General features: G+C 47.5%; 1 long non-coding RNA gene across 4 annotated transcripts; it reads right to left on the minus strand.

The window, feature by feature from the left end:
- Window positions 1–756: 756 nt before the first annotated feature.
- Window positions 757–18255, minus strand: LOC118238561. Of its 4 annotated transcripts, XR_004769125.1 has the most exons (4): window positions 17774–18255; window positions 16222–16360; window positions 4883–7580; window positions 757–963 (listed from the first exon to the last, which is right to left on the minus strand). It is a non-coding gene; the product is annotated as an uncharacterized LOC118238561 (long non-coding RNA). The 4 variants fall into 4 exon arrangements; XR_004769127.1 differs by lacking the exon at window positions 4883–7580 and having other exon boundaries at window positions 757–960; XR_004769126.1 differs by lacking the exon at window positions 4883–7580.
- Between the last annotated feature and the right edge of the window lie 388 nt (window positions 18256–18643).

The raw sequence follows: 18643 nt of genomic DNA on the forward strand, positions 1-18643 counted from the left end.
GCAGAGAGTTAAAGGCTTTGCCTCCCTCCCTTCATCCTCACAGCAGCTCGGCAGTGTGGACACTATTGTGTTATGTCACCGGTGGAAGATACTGAGGCCATTACAGGTTGTTGGTGACCTGGGCAGACATGTCTAGCTCTGAAGTTCACATTCTTGAGACTGCCACTCAAATACTTGGACTACTCCATTCCCAGGCCACCCCTGCCTGTGATCAGGAGCCTCTGACCCAGGGACTTGCCTGAGTCGCCTTCCTGGCTTTCTCTTTTTTTTAAAAAAAAATTTTTTTTATTAGTTCAAATTAGGAACAAGCTTGCTTCACATGTCAATCCCTTCTCCTTCTCCCTCCCCCCAACCCTCTTCCCAACCCTTTTCCCAACCCCCCACCTGCCCCCCACCCCATCCACCCTCCACTCCCCAGGCAGGGTGGGGATGTCAACTGGGGCTCCCCAAAGTCCACCACATCATCCTGGGCTGGGCCGAGGCCCTCCCCCACGTGTCCAAGCCAAGAGTACATCCCTTCAAGTGGGATGGGCTTAGTCCCTTCTTACACCAGGGAAAAATACTAATCCATTACCAGGGGCCCCCTAGAGTGTGGAGGCCTCCTCATTGACATCCATGTTCAGGGGTCTGGATCAGTCCTGTGCTGGCCTCCCAGACAGCAGTCTGTGGTCCATGTGCTCCTCCTTGTTCTGGCCAGCTGTTTCTGTGGGTTTCACCAGCCTGGTACTGACCCCTTTGATCTTCATTTCTTCCTCTCTGCAACTATGTTCCAGAGTTCAGTTCAGTGTATATCTGTGGGTGTCTGCCTCTGCTTCCATCAGCCACTGGATGAGGGCTCTTGGTAGGGGTCAGGCCGGTCGGCTTTCTCCTTTTTTACGAGCTGCAGGATATGGCTGGTCCTAAGTACTTCTGGGGCTGGTCCTCCCCTGGTCTCTTGGGCTATAGTGCTACACTGGCGTTCTGCTGATGGAGTGAGGTTTAGGGTAAGAATTTGAGCATGACGTCAGGAGCTTTGGTTTCTAGTCATTTCTCTGCCATCATTTGCTAAGCTATGACCTTGGGTCACTCATTCACCCACTGGCCTCCCAGAGATCATCTGCCAGGTGAAATGAGGACTCTGAGTGACATGAGCTTGGCAGGGGTGTGGACAGGAGGAAGCCTGGGACTAGCAGTCAGTGTAGCTTGGTGTGTTCTGAGGTGGGGGGCTAAGGAAGAAGGGCATGAGAGCAGAGGTGGGGAGCAGGGGGTTTCGAGGCACTCCACATTTTCCTCTTTTGTGGGAAGAAGACACTTTCCCCTTGGAATGTGCCTCTTTACCTCCCACGAGCCTCAAGACACAGACCTCCAGCATGTGGCCTGAATTAAGTGTCAGACATCAGCTGCCTCTGAATCATGGGCTTCTGGGAGCTGGGAGCACACAGGGAGCATTGATAGCTTGCACACTGTCCAGCAGGCTCTGGGAAGTCTTTAGGGGTGCTCACGGAGGAAGGGACACTAGATAGCCTACAGCATCTCCCACAGCAGCTTTCTCTATCTGCCTTTTAAAGTGGACTCCTCTTAAGAGTTCTGCATCCAAACACAGAATAATTACCCATGATTCCAATGCTGTCTTTCTTTATAGAGGCCTAAAGAATTCACAAGCCAGACAGTGGGAGGGTGGGATTAGAACCGTCTGTGGCTCATTCATGCATGCATGCCTTCATTCACTCATTAATCCAAGGAGTATGCATCCAGTGTCCTCCCTGTGCCAGGAACAGTGGGGGCTATGGAGACACAGTGGAACTCAAAACACACAGGGTCCCTGTCCTCAGATCTTAAAGCTTAAGGAATGGCATGCTTAATAACATATCCTTATATCCTTCATTAGCACTTCATAGGCCACATGTTACCTTGGCAAACCATGAGATGGGTAAATCTCTAATTTATAGATGAGGAATTTGAGGCTCAGATAGGCAAAACCATATATGTGGGGCCCAGGTAGTTAGTGAACGGCAGAGCTGCATTTGAACCTCCAATATCTGGCTCGGGACTGTATGCTTGCTTGCGCATAGTATATGAATGTATCTTTTAGCCATGGTATTATCTATGAATTATCTACAAACTGTAAATATATTGTGTGGCTCATCATCTGTGTTAGTTTGCGTGCCATTATTACATAAACATAGTCTCTGCTAGTCTCTGTGTGATATACATATATACTGGGAATCTAGACATGATGAGGTCAGGGTATGGAGGCTATCAGTCATGGTTCCTAGGGAAATAATGCTGCAGTTAAAATGGAAGGACATTTGTGGACAATTGATTTTCAGCAGTGTCACCAATCTCATTTCAGTATTTCCAACATGGGAACTGCAGCAACTGGATACACACATGTTATGGTATGAAATCAATCTCCTACCTCAGACCAATACAAAAATTAACTCCAAATGTATCAAAGTCTGTAAGAATTGACACTGTAAGACTCTTGGGAGAGCACATTCTCTCAAGTCCTTGTGGCCTTGAACGGTTTCTTAAATATGGTAGCAAGAGCACAGGCAACAAAAGGGAAGTTAGATACATTGGAGATCATCCAAAAAAAAAAAAAAAAAAAAAAAGCTCTTGTTCTTCAAATTAAACCTTCAAAAGAGTAAAGCCAGAACCCACAGAATGGAAACAATTTTTGTAAATCATGTGTCCAATAGGAGATTATATCTGTAATATTTAAAGAACCCACTTAAGATCTGGGGAGCTATGTCTCTAGATTGTGTGACTGGCCAGTGGGGTCCTGGAAAGAAAGATGACATCACTAGCCATCAGATAAGCACAGTTCAACCACAGCCACACTAGCCACACCAGCTACAAGGGATATAATTTTGAAAGAGTCAAAGTGTTGACAGAAATGTGTAGATGTTGGAACCCTAATTCACACTGGGCAATGTGGTGCAGTTTCCGTGGTGGGACTGGTAGTTCCTCAAAGGATTACGCACGGTGATCACATGACCCAGCAGTTCCATTCCTAGGAATTTTCCCAAGAGAAATGAAAACATAGCCCACACAAAAACTTGTGTAGCATTTTTCATAATAACTAAGGTGGGGAAACCACTCAGATGCCTACCCATTAGTGAATGAATTACAAGTGTGGTATCATCCATGTCATAGAATATTATTTGGCAACATAAGGTGTGAAGTACTGAAGTACAACACTGATGAACCATGAGAATATGATGCTGAGTGAGAGGAGCCAGTCATATAAGACCACAAGCTGTGATTTTATTCATATGGACTGTTCAGAATAGACAAACCCATAAAGACAGAGATATTGACAGCCTTAGTCAACAGAACCACTGAGGAGTACAGAGTCTTAGAGGGAGGGTAATGCCAATATTCTGAAATTGGTGTCAGTGACAATTACCCAATACTGAATACACCAAAATCCTGAATTGTATACTTTTAATAGATGAGAATAATAAAAATAAAAAGTGGTTAAGTTTCAAAGGTGACTGAAGAAATGTTAACCATGGGCCTGGAAGGGGTTAGGGTTTGGAGGGAACCGTTATATAAAGGCACTGGGTTGGGGAGCCTGGTGTGTTTAAGAAAGCAGAGACCACATGACAAGAGTTAATAGGACAAAAGAGAAAAGCATACAGAGAAGAGGTACCCAGAGATGGTCATGGCCCAGAAATGTCAGCAAGGGGACATGGTCCCCACGTTTGCTTGGGGTCCTGGCATCTCCCCTCTTAATTTTACCTTGGGACAGGATGCAGGATCCAGAAGAAGTCCAGGTCACTTGTCAACAATTCCTGTAAGCACCACACCTGACATGCTGTGTGGCATGAGCATAAGCCCCTCTCTCTGAGCTCTAGTCTGCATTGCCACATGGCTTTCCCTTCCTCCCTGCCTCACTGAGCCTCTGTGAGTGGGGGCCATAGCACTCCGTAAAGAAGGTTATAAGGTCACTATGCATCTGCTCAGCTGCCTTCCTCCTGCATTCCAATTCTGAGGGAGCAGGGCTATGCATCCCTGGTCTGGGCCCAGGGGCTTTGATGTACCAAGATCTGGTCCTGAAACTGAAGGGAAGATTCCCGGGCCTTACGGTCTCCCCTCCCAACATTCAGACAACAGGCAGGGATATCTAGGGGTAGAGGATCTGAGAGCCCCAGAGCTGGTCCATATCCCAAGGCCTGACTAATTGGACAGCAGTGCAGAAGCTGGGTCTTGGCAACAGCCGTCTGTTCATTTGTTCTTTGAACAAACATTGAGGCCTCCGTGCAAGCTGAGAGTTCATTTGGCTTAATACCAGCTGTGGATTAGCGGAGGCTGCTGAAGCTGGGGGAAGGCCTAAGGTCTATTAGGATCAGAGGAAGCCAAGTCAGCAAGTCAGAGAGAGAAGGGAAGGGGGCCTTCTGATCTGGCTTCCACACTGTACACACAGAATAGAACACAGACCAGAGGCCTGTGGAGCCCTCAGTCATCACAGCTACAAACCAGCCTACAGAGATGTAGTGGCTATGAGATGCTTGTCCTTCTGTTTTTGATACTGGGCATCTTTTTAAGTCCCAGTCTGTCCTAGTCACCCCAGCCAACACTCTGCCAAAAGGGCCCAGTCACCTTCTATCATTCCAACCACTCCTGTTAGGACCTGGTATCAGGGCTGAGCTCAGACCCAGGCCCCATAAAGCTATGCTTGGTGTGTCCTCATCAGTACTGTAAGCTGAGCCTGGTTCTACTTTCCAGGACCCTCTGGTGTCATCCCTGATATGCCCAAGCTGCTCTGACATCCCCTGCCTCCCCTTTCCCCACAACCACCCATTCCCTACCTTTGATGGACTCTAATGCTTGCCTGCTATCTTCAGATCTGTATACCCCACAGTCTCCCCTTACCCATCTCACCCTCCATCCTCACCTCTTCACAATATCTTCTTTTGGACATGTGACTAATCACAGTCCTCCTCTCTTCAAAACTCTTCCATAGTTCATTGCACTTGGGGTAAAATCTAATTTTTCCGCATAAGCATGACGGCCCTTACTATCTTGCTGGCTCTTGCAGTCCTGAGAGATGTTGTTCTCCAGCCCCTCCAACTGGCACTATTCCTCACAGGAGCCAGACCTCTGGATTTTCACCTTCCAACTCCCTCTGCCCAGGATTCACTCTTCTCTCTATTCAATCTATCTATCAAACCCTCCTGATATTCCAAGGGTCATATCTTCCAAAGATTTTCCCAGAGGGTGGAATCAAGGCCCTCCTATGTCCTCAACTTCTCATTTCTCCATAGGCATGAAAGCCTTGATGGTGATGGGAAGCCCTTGGAGGCTCTGGGTATGTCAGGTTCCTTGAACGCCCAGCCTTGCTTGTCTGTTTCTTACAATAGGGTGGCATTTGGGGATCTGAACCCCCATCTGAGTCTTCTAGTGTGCACTGTATCCACAGCTCTGCTGCTTGGGCCAGCACCCTAGTTTCCTTCTCCACAAAGAAGAAATGACGTGGGGGGTGGTAGGGAGCGGGGGGTTGTGGGAATTACATGAGGTGATGCATGAAGATCACTCAAAGTGGCACCTGGCATACGGCAAGAGGTATGAAAGGGTGCTCTGCAGATCCCAAGGCTCACCAGACTGTGCGCCATGCTACTCTCCTCCAGGCAGGCCATCTTCTTCACAGGGTATGTTGGTCAGGGCCACACTGACAGAAAAGCTTCAAGAGGCAGCACACATCTTGCGTATGGATGAGGAGGACCCTGGAGCCATTGTTGGCAGGCCTGCAGGAGCAAGACACACTTCATCTGCTGGGTGTCTTCTCAGGGCTGGGCCGCAGGCAGGAGGGTTCACATTCCCAAGTACCCCAGACATGGCTGATAAGGATGCCTCCGCCTCCGGTCTGGGAACCTCCCTGACTTAATCTCTCTAGATAGGGCCAGGAGGGAGAGGGAGGGGGAGAGGGAGGGCATGCTGCCTGTTTTCTGAGAAGTCTCAGAGGCAGACCTCTTGCTCAACCCCGTCTGGTGTGTTCCACTGTTTCAGCTCCTGCAGGCTGTTCCCTCCTCTGCTGCTCCCATTCACCCTTGGCAGAGCCTACCAGGGCCCGACCAGAGCTACTTGGCTTCCTCTTGTACTTTGATCAGTCCGTGAGCAGCCTGAGGAGAAGTCCTTACTGGATGGAGCACACAGAGTGGGGCCTCTCCAAACTCCTCTCTGTCCAGACCCCTTAAAACTTACCCCTCCTTCCTCTCAGCTGATTCATTCAAAACCCAGGTCCCCTGAGAGACTCTCATATGACAAACAGGGATTTATCATAAAAGTTGGTCCAAGGGCCCTAACCTGAGCTCTGCAATTCTACCTGTGACACAGAACCAGGAGGGGTGACTGCAGGTCCTGCCACCATGAGCTGCAAGGCTATCCTTGTGATCCAGTGTTGAGTCACCAGCCACCTGAGACAGTGGCTTGAAACAGTGACATTTGTTTTGCTTTCAAACCTGCCTTCTGGCAGGGTTCAGGTTCAGTTGGCTTCTGCTCTAAGTGATCTTTACTAGGCTGGGAGGAAGTCTGGTGGACAGAATCATATGAAGGACTTTTCACAGGCATGTCGCGCTGCTGAGGTTGGCTGTCGGCTGTGACTTTAGCTGAGGCAGGGGCTTTCTCACGACGGGATGTCATCATCCTCATCACCAGCCATCAGTTAAGGTTAAGCTTAGGAAGTGATGTGACGTCACTTCTGCCACATCCTCTTCATTGAGGAAATTCCAAAGGTGACAGTCCCCAGATGAGGGTTGATGGACTCCATCTCCCCATGGTGAATGATAAGGTTTCAGTTCAAAGAACTGGAACTACTCCAGAAGTCAGCTATAGAAGGTTATAGTCTGTCACAGGGGCCTGCACTCTGGGGCTTTTGTGGGTGCTTTCACTTCTTTGATGGGGGACACACTCTTCCTACTTTGGAAGCTTGGTCTCAAGTGGTGGAAGGCCAGAAACTGTACGCTGAGTTCTGGTAGCAGTGATGGACCTGCTGTGGGTGCCAAGGGCCTTATTTCCCTGGATCCCCACCACAATCCTCCTACAAGTGGGCAACACAGCCCCTATGGTACAGCTGAGGCCACCAGGAGTGGCCAGGGTGGCTGCAGTTGGAAGCAAAGTCTATGTGGCTCTGAAGGGCCTGTTCTTTTTCTTGTGTCCCCAGCTCAAGATAAACAAGCCACAGTAGGGGTGAGAGATCCACACTCCTTAGCTTCAAATGGGGTATTTCATCTCTTAGAGGCTCAGTTTCCTCATCTGCCCAGAGGTATGAAAATAACGTGTGTTCCAGGATCAGCATGGCCTCCAGGACACCCTCCTAGATACCCAGCTCTCTCTAGATAGTACATGAGGGAGGCTGGTCAGCAGACACCTGGGGAACGGCCAGCCCTACTCACCAGTGGGGATTCCCCTGTTCCTGTTGGCTATTTTTAAGCTTTGTGGGCAACCACAGAACCACATGTGGGGTTTAACACGGCCATCCGAGTCCGGAAGAGCAAGAAACTGCTCTGATGACGGAAGACAGACATCTGAGGTCAGGGTGCACCTCACTTTCTTCCTCGTTCCTCTGGCTTGATGCAGATTGCTCATTTAGAAAGCTGTGGGCCATAACAAGTGTGATAGTGTGATTTTTCCCAACTCTAGGTGTCTTCTCACCTGAGCACAAGTAAGGCTTGCCTGAAAGGAACCTGGGTGGAAGGTAGGAATAGAATAGGGCTGGCTTTTACTCACTCTGCCTCAACCTCCCCAAGAAGATGGAAGCTCACAAGAATTAGCTAGGAACGTGGATGACGGTGTGCCGTTTAACTGTAGGGAACAGTGCAGTCTGGGTCTTAGAGCTATGCCCCTGCTTGCCACATAGGTTTCTCTTACATGGTTATTTCATGCCATAATTAGAAAAGGGGGGGAGGGCTTTGAAAGCCCTAATATCAGTGCCTCTCCCAGTGCACACATGGGGACAACTTTGGGCCTAAGACATTGCTGTCCCTGTTACCTGTCTGGTTTGCTGCAGTGCCCTGGAGGTCTCTGTCCTCTTCTCTGAGGGGCCCAAGCCCCACCCATACCCCACTGAGACCCCCCCCATTCTTACTTTTTTTGGCCCAAGGAAATAATGTTCCTGAAAGTGCCACTAGCCATGGTTAGGACTTAGAAATTCCGTGATTTCCCGAGCAAAAAAGAGCTACCATTGCGTGTGCCCTCACACACAAGTGTGCACTCACACACATTGTGTGTGCACTCCCACACAAGTGCCACACGTACAGGCATAGGCGCTGGCCTTACAAATGCACCTCCCCACAGGCATGAGGATGTCCAGCACATCCTCATTCAACCAAGCACAAATGCGGCAGAACACCTTCTCATATTCCCACATCAGGATGCGCTCCCCCGCCACAGAAACCTTACATGAACATACATATGCCCCCACACTCATGCACATTAACATACTTAAGTGCATACCAATGCAAAAAGCACAAAAATGCACAAGTCTACACATATTGACATATATCCTACTGTCATACACCTTTGTGACAAGCAAGGGCATTTGCTTGAATTGTGAAATCTTGCATACCAATAGGTTCTCACAGAAACAAGGCCTTATCTGTGCAAACATGAGCCTACCTATGCATATACTTCCCTTGCATATATTCATACCCAATAACAACCAGCACAGACAGTAAACATCTCCACATGTAGACCAGCACCACACACCTGAGCCATCTGCACACACATGCAAGTCCTGTCCACACACCTGCATGCCCACACTAAGACCTTACACATGGGGGCATACGCAAACTCACCACCGCTGTTCACGGTGTGCACACACCGCCTCTTCTGAGCCCTGAAAACCCCCAGCCCCTGGGTGCGTAGGAGGTCAAGCCAGCCACCTTCCATGTAGGGTGCATGGTGGAAAGTATGACCTGAGCTACCTTTTGTAGGAAGAGTGAAGGCAGGGTGGCATTAAGGGGGGTTTCCAAGCTGTTACAGCATCAATGTGTCTGTGTGACCAGGGCTACCCTAACTGATTGCCTTCCATGGGTCCATCCAGCTGTTTGAGACATTCGGGCTCAGCTTGAGAATCAGTTTATTCTTTAATGAGGGAACCAAACCCTGAGGCTTCCTGCACGCGGACCACCCAAGGGTTAGGGATAGAGAGAGGAATAGGTCTGGGGTCAGGCTGTGGGGTGCATGACTGCAAGGAGGGATGCTGAGTGGGCCCTCTGGGAACATTAGGCATTTTTCTAAAGTCATGTCAACCTCATGATCAACTCCCAATCAAGGTTTCAAGTGGCCAGTTTGCTAGATTTAAATACTAAATGTATTAAATTTACCGCTTGTTTCCGACTCAAAAGCACACAGGGCTGGTGGGATGGTTCAGCAAGTATTGGGCTTGTTGCAAGCCCGATGACCCTAATTCAATCCCCAAGTCCCACATGGTGGAAGGAGAGAACCAGCTCCTACAAGCTGTCCTCTGATCTCCACACATGTGCCATGGGCATGTGCACACACACACAAATATAATAAGAACTCTAAGAGCATACAGCAGTTATATTAGGCAGATTGTTATTTGTCTTCATTTTGTATGCAAAATAACACTTTAAAGAATGTTCCAGAGACCAAAAGTTAAATATCAAAGAATGACTTAGTTCTGTTTTATTCATGACAGATTTTCTTTGTGTAGCCCTTACTGTCCTGGAACTGGTTTCTGTAGATCAAGCTGATCTCTAACACACAGAGATCCACGTGCCTCTGCCTCTGGAGGGCTGGGATTAAAGGTGCGCACCACCACCTGGTGTGAGAATGGTTTGGTTTAATAGAGGTACTTAATGCTTGTTCCTGGAGAGGGACTTTGGGACATCTGCCAGGAACAGGCTTCTGGGGGCCCTATAGGGACTTTCTGGGAACACTTTTCTCCAGGTGTCACATGACCTGGACCTACATTCTCCTTTGTCTGGCCCTGGGTGCTTGGCCAAGTCCTTGTTTCTCTTGGGGCCTCAATCTCTTCATGTACAAAGGATTCACCTTCTGACATTTCATGAATCCCTCCAGCAAACTTAGTCCTCCAGTACGGCTGGAGACTGAGCTGCTGGCACCAGAGAAGGTGCTGATTCTGTTGGGGGTGGCCCAGCCCTGCTGGGAAGTCAAGCTGCTGTGTCTGAATGGTGACAGGACTCCAGGCAGGGGTGGGGGGGGAGGGGATGGGGTACTGGCTATGCTGGCTGTGTGAGGGAAGCACAGGGCTGCAGGGTGGGGCTCCGCTAACTTTCCTTTCCTGGTAACGTGCCACACTAAGCTCATTTCCTTTTTCTGAAGGGAAATGCCATTGACATCACACAACTGGATTTTCAGCGAGGCCTGAGGAGAACTCGTGATCCTCTTGCAGGCAAGAAACATGCACGGTGGGGGAGATGCAAATGCACCCAGGGTTGGTTTGCAGAGCTCTCATTTGCAGATCCTAGCTCTTGCTTTAGAGATGAGGCCCCACGGGTTGGAGAGGGCCAAAGACTTGTGGGCCAGTGTAGGTCCACGGATGGAGGACAGCATCTGCCTCATCCATTTTAACAGTTGCCCCACACATTCACCACCTTGCCCAGGCAGGAACCCATCCTCTACCTGGACAAACTGCCTCCCAGCACCCTGTCCTTGCAGAAACATGCATACCTGCCCTTACTAGGCTACCCCAAGTACAGGCCTCCTTGTTCTTCTCCAGGGCAGGTCCAGCTTCAGGTCAGTTCCCCTTTCCCCCATCTTTTTCTCCAGTCCATCCTCCATTCAGCTGCTTGGTGACATCAATAATGCATAGAATCCATGAAGTCACTCTTCAGCTGCACCTTCCTAGGGTTTCTTAGGTGGGCATTGGGGGGCAACTCCATGTAGCCCCACTCTCCTCTCTGCTGCCACCTCTCAAAGGCCCCTTAGCACAGAGAATGTAGAAATAGCCACCCTTGTCACACCCTCTGCTGGGGCTCCACCTCCTACCTGCTCTTCCCTGCTGACAGTCATCTCTGTCTGCCCTCTCCCTTCCTAGGGGAAAGTTCATCTCTTGGCCTGTATATTTGAGTCTTCTACCTCCTTGAGAACAGCAATGATGCTTTACTGTGGAAAACTGCAGGCACACAACAAAAATGGATAAAGAGTCCTACACAACCCTTACCCATTTTCAACTCACAAGAATGTATGCCCCCACATTCTCCCCTGTTGGGTTATTTGGGTCAATCCAAAACATAAAGGGCTTTTATCTGTAAGTACTATGACCTGGATGGCATTCCCAGAATGCTGTTCCTTAAATAATACTAGTAATAGTAATAAAATAAATAATCCAGTCTCACTCTCTGTCTCTCTGTCTCTCTCTGTCTCTCTGTCTCTCTCTGTCTCCCTGTCTCCCTGTCTCCCTGTCTGTCTGTCTGTCTGTCTGTCTGTCTGTCTGTCTGTCTGTCTGTCTGTCTGTCTCTCTCTCTCTCTCTCTCTCTCTCTCTCTCTCTGTGTGTGTGTGTGTGTGTGTGTGTGTGTGCATTCCTCTGGTATGTGTGTGTAGGTCAGTACAACCTGGGGAATTGGTTTGCCCCCTCCATTATATAGCTAGTGGGGATCAAACTGGAGTCAGCATCTTGGTTGCAGGAGCCTTTATGTACTAAGACATCTCCCTGGATCCTCTATTATTTTGTTGTTATTTCTTGATTGTCTCGGGGGCATTGTCTCAGACCATAGCTCAGATTGTCCTGGAACTCATTATGTAACTCAGGCTAGCCTCAAATATGAGGCACCCCTACTGTTTAAATCTTCCGAGTGCTGTGATTACAAGCATAAGCCCCCATGCCCAATTCCTATTTTTAGTAATAGCTTATAATCATTAATCTCCATATCTAATATCTAATAAATGATCTTTGTTCAAAGTTGGGCCCAAGCAAGGTCTCTGAATGAATTTGGTTTGTTATGCTTTCTGGCCCTTTTTAATACATAGTTTTCTCCTTCCTCCTTATTTTTTAGAACTTATTTGTTGAAGAAACTGGGTTATTTGGACCATGTAGTTTTTGAGTCCAATGGTGCCATTTATCACACTCTTTTATAAATATTTCTGTCTGTCTGTCTACTCATTTGTGTGTGAAGGCCAGAAGAGGATACTGGGAGTCCTGCTCTATCTTTCTGTATTCCCTAGAGACAGTTCTCTCACTGAACTAGAGTTAAGCTGATAGCCAGCAGCCCCAGCATCCTCCTCTTTGTCCTCACAGGGTCAGGGTGCAGCTGTGCAGCCACACCTGGCTTTTTACACAGGCACTGGGGACTTAAAAGCATGTCCCCAGGATTGTACAGAGGGCATTCACTCACTGAGCCATCAGCCCAGCCCTCACTTAACATATTTTTACTCCTCCCAACTTCACTGTGAACTGGGAATTAGGACTAAAGGCTTAACTCCAGACTTCAAGCTTGTAGATGCTATCCAGGAAGCTCAGCACACGCCTGAAGTTTGATGTTCTTTGGTGCTCTCAGAAGCCTTTGATCTATTGTAAGACAATGGCTTGTCTATCTGTCTATCTATCTCCCATCTATCTATTTATCTACCTATCTACTATCTACTATCTATCTATCTACCTATTCATCCATGTATCTATCTATTTGGGACAGAATCTTACTATGTAACTCTGACTGTCCTGGAACTCACTCTGTAGACAAGTCTAGCCTCAAACTCACAGAAACCTACCTGCCTCTGCCTCCCAAGTGCTGGGATTAAAGGCATGTGCCACCATGATTGGCACCAATAATGTTTTAATTTAATCATTTCTTTTTCATATATGTCAGCCAGAATGTGTCTACTGAGTTACATTTCTCTCATCCACTCTGATGTCTCTGAGGTTCAATTTGTCCAACAAAAACAGGTGAAATGCTTCGTTTCTTATTAGCTGTGTTACTGATTTTCAGAATAAGTGGGTTCTCCCTTTCAGAATAAGTGGGTTCATCCCACATGTCCAGTGTGGGATGGTGTCAGCAGGTGTTGCCTTGGGGTTTTTTATGCTGCATCTTATACGTCATCTCATGGATCTTTGATCCATGAGAATCTTTGGTTCTTTCTGCATCCTATTGACCCAACCCTACTATTATTTCACAACTTCTTCACTTTCTAGTGTGACAAAATGTTCAGACTTCAATCCTCTGTGGAGACCTGGAATCCTGCTCTCCGTCCCCCAAGAAGTTTTGTTTCTTTTTATGAAAAGTGGAGGCCAGGCGTCGGTGGCACACACCTTTAATCCCAGCACTCGGGAGGCAGAGGCAGGCAGATCACTGTGAGTTCGAGGCCAGCCTGGTCTCCAGAGCGAGTGCCAGGATGGATAGGCTCCAAAGCTACACAGAGAAACCCTGTCTCGAAAAACCAAAAAACCAAAAAAAAAAAAAAAAAAAAAAAGTGGTATTTAGGGACCTCAGTCTGGGAGTTTGGGCGCTTTTGATGTTATTTTGTTGGTCTTGATTTTAGAGCTTTTCACTAGGAGGAGCTGGTAATTTATTTTTCTTAAGGAAACATAGCAAGAGGTAATAGCCAGGCAGTGGTGGTGCACACCTTTAATCCCAGCACTCAGGAGGCAGAGGCAGGCAGATCTCCAAGTTCGAGGCCAACTTGGTCTACAGAGTGAGTTCCAGGACAGCCAGGACTGCACAGAGAAGCCCTGGGGATATAGCTCCGTTGGTAGAGTGCTTACCTAGCATTCACAAAGCTCTCGGTTCATTTCCTAGGACCACATAAATTGGGTATGGTGGTATATACCTGCAAACACAGTATTTGGAAGGTAGAGCACGAGAGTCATATGTTAAATGTCAGCCTTGGCTATATAGTAAGTTAGAGGTTAACCTAAGCTATATGAGAATGCCTGAAAAAACAACCAAATATGGCCCAGTGCAGTGGCTCAGTAGCTAAAGGAACTTGCTACCAAGACTGATGACCTGAGTTCAATCTCCAGGATCCCCATGGTAGAAGGAGAAAACCAACTCCTAAAAGTTGTCCTCTGAACTCCACTCACGTGCCATGCATGCACAAACACCTAAATAAATGAGTGAATGAATGAATAAATAAATGTAATGCAGAATGTTATTATAAAGATCCCAACCAAAGAGTTTGTGTTGATCTTTTAAGCAATGCCTAGACTAACAAGGCTTTTACTCAGATCCTTTGGCAGCTATATTCAGTTGTCTATTCCCTAATGCTGGAAATCTTACTTCCTAACAATATTGACATGACGACTGACAGCTCGGAGGAGTTAGTTCTCTCCTGCTTCCCCTTGAGTTCCTGGGATGGCAGGCTTGGCACCAGGTGCCTTCACCCCCTGAGCCACATCACCAGCCCCAATTTTCTTTTATTCTTATGAAATACATTTTCTTGTTTCTAAAAATAGTCTACAAATTAGGTATTTTCAGTGAAGATGTTTTTACATCTACTCTTTGACCCTATTCCCTCTTCTAGAGATAATAATTTCTTAATGTTTTTAAAACATATTTTATCTATCTTACAGTCCAACCACTGTTTTCTCTCCTTCCTCTCCCCCCAGTCCCCCTAATCTCCCCTCTGCTCCCCGTAACCATTCCTCCTCTATTTCTACTCAGAGGAGGGCAGGCCTCCCATGGATGTCCACCAAACATGGCATATCAAGTTGAAGACTAGATGAGGTAACCCAGTATGAGGATAAGGGTCCCAAAAGCCAACGGAAGAGTCAGAGCCAGCTCCCACTGTTAGGAGTCCCACAAGAAGATCAAGCTACACAACTGTAACATATAAGCAGAGGGCCTAGATCTTTTTAATGAAAGAAAATGTGCACATATTTGCATATTTGTGTATCCTCTTTCCTGTTTTGATAAATGATAATGCAGCATACGTATTTTATTCAGCTTTATTCTCTCACTTGACATTGTGCCCTGGAGAATTTCCATCAGAACAGTCAGAGAGCCCCCTCCTTTTCTCCTGGGCAAATCTCCCCCATTAATGGCCCTTCAAGTTTTCATACTGCAAAGGGCCCAGCCATTATAGCTTTATGCACATGTTTTTTTTTGTTGTTGTTGTTGTTTGTTTTTGTTTTTTTTCCAGTGTATCTTTGGAATCAATTCCTAGAAAGTGAGATTGCCAGGACAAAGTGTACACATATGGAATTTTCTAGAAATTACCAAATTCCCCAAATTCCCATATATGGCTCCCACCATTCTATATTCCCAGCATACAGGGTGTGTGAGAAGGCCCGTTTTCCCACGGTACTGCTGAGGGGTCTGCTCTCCGGCCTTTGGCTTGTCGCCAGTCTGATAGATGAAAAATAGCATCTTGGCCCAGTTTTAATCTGATTGTGCAGAAGACTTACAGCTTTCTATATATTCAGATCCTGATTCACTTCTGGGTCCCCAGTGCTCAGTGTGGAGAGTTCTCTCTCTCTCTCTCTCTCTCTCTCTCTCTCTCTCTCTTACACACACACACACACACACAAACACACACACACACACACACACACACACACGTAGGCAAACAGATGAGGAAATGTAGTACTGATGACAGTGGTTGACTAGACCAAGGTCATATGTCCAATAGCCATCAGAGCTGGGACTAGAATTGATTTCATTTTTCTCTTTGTCCAATTTAAAGTATTTTTCTGACTAAGAAGTGAGTAGCAGTGTGCAGAAGAGAGTTTAGAGAGCACAAGAAACTGTAAGCAGGAAAATTCACCTTTTCCCCCCCTGCTGCCCTTATTTTTCAGTTTAGTTTATTTCCTCACCACTTTATTCTTTTTTTTTCAGCTTTGATTATTCCACCCATGGCTTTATACTCTTTTTATTTCTTAAAATTTTTAACCTGTTTATTTGTGTGTATGTGTGTGGGTTCTTGTGCTAAGTGCTTGTGTGAGTTCAAAGGACACCTTGTGGGAGCTGGTTCTCTCCTCTACCATGTGGCTCCCAAGGATTGAACTCAGGCTATCAAGTGTCCTTCCACTGAGCTACCTGCCAGCCCTCTGCTATTTCTTTTCTAACACTTTCCATGTGTTTAAGTCAACAATGAATTATCAGAGACAAGCTACTTGGGGAAAAAAAAACAACAGAGCTTTACTACCTCACAATTTTGGGTGCTGGAAGTCCAAGTAGTAAGGACCTGACATTGGTACAGGTCTCACGCAGAAGGTGGAGGATGGATGTGGTATGGGAGGATGACATCTGGAACAGGAAGCTGGAGAGCTAGTGTAATGGATGTTTTTTATCAACTTAACACAAACCTAGACTTACCTGGAAAGAGAATTCTTGATTGAGAAAATGTCTCCATCAGAATGGCCTGAAGGCAAGTCTATAGGGCATTTTCTTGATTAATGATTGATGTGGGAGGGCCCAGCTCATCTGCGATGGTGCTACCCTTGGACAGGTTGTCCTGGATGACATAAAAAATCAGGTTGAGCAGGCTATATGGGGCAAACCAGTGAACAATGTGCTCCTATGGTTTCTGCTTGAGTTCCTGCCTCCAGTTTCCGGCCTTGTGTGCTTGCCCTGCCTTGACAGTGTACTGCAACCTGTGAGGTGAAATAAACCCTCTCCTCCCTCAGGTGCTTTGGTTGTGGTCTTTATCACAGCAGTAGAAACCTGACTAGGATAGGTGGGTGAGCCAGGCTCGAGCTTCTACAACCTCTCAGGAGAGCTGCATTAATCCCTTTGGAGGACACATCCCCAGCAACCTAAGGACTTCATGCAAGACTTGGCCTCTTAAGCATTCCATCTGCTCTCACATCACCACCTAAAGACCAAGCTTCCAAGACATGAAACTTTGGGAGGGACAGTCAACATCCAAATCACAGATCCGGTCCATAACAACTTTGCAAATGAATGGCCATACATTGCCTTCCCTATTCCAATATGTGTCAATGTATTTCTTCTCTGTTACTGCCAAACTTCCAGATCATTTCCAGATTTTTGCTGTTATGAAAATATTCTACCACGTTGATCTTTCTTCACATTCTGGATTTTTACCCCTTAGAATTGATTCCTGGAATCCCAGCCCCATGATCCAAATTCATGGTTTTTCTTGGCCACACTCAGAGGGGAGTTGGTTAAGCTTTGCCCCGTGACTCTGTAGAGCCCCTGTCTTGGCCTGCTTCTCAGAGTCTGTGATCTCTAGTCCAGACATACTCACACCCAACATTGCTTAGAAGATGGATGGGCTGTGGCTCACCCTGAACAAGAAATGGGCCTCTCCTAGCATACACTCATATTCTCAGCCTTCCCAGGCTATAGACCAATGACCTGGGGCCAACAGGAGGAAGCCACACACAGGCAGAGGGAAACTGATAGAGGTGAAGGGCAGTGTGGATGCTGAGCAGGTCTGTATTTGTGAGCACTCACAGGGCAGAGGAGCAAATGCTGGGGTCAGACCCTCCCACTCTGACGGATTGATTGCACAAGTCAAAGATGGTGGGACTTGGGGAGGCTGCCTGGAAGCAGCAGCAAGTGAGTGTAGTGATAGGAAGATAGCTCTTGACAGATGAGGTGGGCAGTGTGGCTCTCCAGGCCAAGTCCAGAGACACTGAGTCTTATCCCACAGACAGTAAAGCAGGGCATGGCAATAATGTTCAAACTGAGAATAAACCTGAGGCTGCCAGGGATGGGGGCAAGATTTAGGGTGGAAACTGGGCAAATGAAGGAAAAAAACCTCACAGTTTGGAGACAGTATCGACAGTCTATGACAATAGGATCCTAACAAGAGGATGGAGAGGAGTGATAGAGGTGACACAGAATGGAAAAAGTTACACCAACTGTTATGGACAACAGTTTACAGACAAACCTAGAGTACCTGGATTTCAGTCTGCTGAATGTGATCTGGAATAGATCTCTTGCCTACATCCAGGCCTCTGTTTCTCCTCTTCTACCCCAAGAAGGTTGCCCTGGCTCACCTCCGAAGAGCTTTATGCCTTCCAAATCCTGTGCCCCACAGGCTGCCAGGCAGCCAGAGTTCCTGCAGGGATGAGGGGAAAGGAGCCTGATGTTGAGCAAAGAGAATGCCAGGGTGGGCTCAGGGTCCCAGCTCTGTCTCTCCACCTCATCTATCTTGCAGTGCTAATGGTAGTAGGGTGGTCTGGGCCCAGTCCAGAGACCAGATGCAGGAGAGAGGAATTGTCTCAGCTGGCAGAGCAGAGAGGAAGAATGTAGAACTTCCAAAAAGCTGTGAACAAGTTGTGGGCTCTGGCTGGGTGCCATGGACCTGTAGTGAGTCAGGGTGGGGGAGGCAGGCCCATTTCCCCTCTGTGCATCAGGCCTGCTAGACGACAGAGAGCCCAGGATGACTGACAGCATTTGAAAGCAAACTCTGCCTCTCCTGGGCTAAATAGATGTCACCTGGCTGCAGGACTAGGCAGCCTCCTCCCACCCCCACCCCACCCTCTCCACATGAACAGTTGCCATCTATAGCACAGACTGCTGTCTCTCCTTGCCTCAGCTGGTTCCCAGGATAGCTGTTGTGCTCCTTGGGCTTAGAGAGAGATGGCTGCCAGTGACCATGGAGACCTCATGCTTGCCTGTGGTTATCTGGTTAAAAACAGCCAGTGAGGATGATTCTCCTGGTGTGGGTTGGAATTCTTTTTCTTTACTCTGAATGGGACAACTTGGGTCTTGTGCAGACTGGCTTCAGAGTGCTAGGAGTGGGGAGATCATCCAAACAGAATTG

The sequence above is a fragment of the Cricetulus griseus genome, chromosome 3, assembly GCF_003668045.3.
Source record: "Cricetulus griseus strain 17A/GY chromosome 3, alternate assembly CriGri-PICRH-1.0, whole genome shotgun sequence".
NCBI classification, from domain to species: domain Eukaryota; kingdom Metazoa; phylum Chordata; class Mammalia; order Rodentia; family Cricetidae; genus Cricetulus; species Cricetulus griseus.